Source organism: Oncorhynchus nerka, linkage group LG18, assembly GCF_034236695.1.
Source record: "Oncorhynchus nerka isolate Pitt River linkage group LG18, Oner_Uvic_2.0, whole genome shotgun sequence".
Classification (NCBI taxonomy): domain Eukaryota; kingdom Metazoa; phylum Chordata; class Actinopteri; order Salmoniformes; family Salmonidae; genus Oncorhynchus; species Oncorhynchus nerka.
In genome coordinates, this window is record NC_088413.1 from 13,152,667 (window position 1) to 13,153,815 (window position 1,149).

Consider the following 1,149-nt stretch of genomic DNA (forward strand, 5'->3'; position numbering starts at 1 on the left):
CTTCTTGTGTCTCTGTTTTTCTTTCCTGTACTAGGTTTGATCCATCAATTCGTCATATTGATTTCTCCTCCACCCAGCCATGTTGACACGAGGGTTGGGGTCCATTCCTCTTCAATTCAAGGCCAGGCACCATAGCGTTCAATTACATTTCTATTATTGAGTTGTTTTAATTTGAACCATTTTAATATTAGTATTTTCTTTTAATAAAAATGTTGGACGTTGATAATTTGTATATGTTCGTTAGTTTATCCTCCTACTATCATTAACACTTCGTGAATTGTTACCACTTTAAGTGGACATGCGTCCATCATTTCAACTCAAAGCCGATTTCATACATAATGTTAACTGGACTATATGTAGAAAGTTACTTTGAAGAGATGGTGATTGGGTCTCGGTAAGTGTTTCGTAGTCTAAATTCTGTGTATTTGTCTTCAACTGTTCGCTAAATGTAGCCTACCTTTTCTTTATAGTATTTTACAGATCGAAAGATGACAAATATATTTATCCACAATCTGCTATGAATAAATCCGGTTCGAGAGTTTCGTTAGCCTAACTAAATATGTTTTATTTAAAGGTGTGACTTCCAGTGTACAGAATTAGATGTTCGTGATTACGGGGTGGCAGGAGCCTAGCCGTTAAACGCGTTGGAAAACCATTACAGCGCCTGACTTCAGATGGTCGAAGATGCACCTCCCCCTGACTGCTATCGTTGACGTCCATATGAAATCCTCTGCTTTTGTAAATCAACTCAAATACGCTCACGGTCTTTCATATACTTTACAATGTTCATGCACATGTCTGTGATGTTTACTGGGATGTCGTAACACCCTACATTATATTTTATAATCACCCACCCTGCTTCCTGATAGTCTCAAACACATACTTTGTGACAATGTTCACACGCAGTAATAATGCCACCCCAAACCCCCACACTCTTCGGAGCCCGCTGACTCCCAGGGATGGACAACTGTCACCTGCACATGCTCACAGGGTTTAGGTCAGCTCCAAAGCCGGCCCCCTTTTTATTTTTAGGTTCTCAGGGGGGTTGCCGGGACGAAAGACGACACCCTGTTTCTCTAATCAGAGAGAGAGAGACGTCCTCGTCCGCTTGCTCTGTTCAGTGTCTCCACGTCCGTGCGCGCGTGTGTA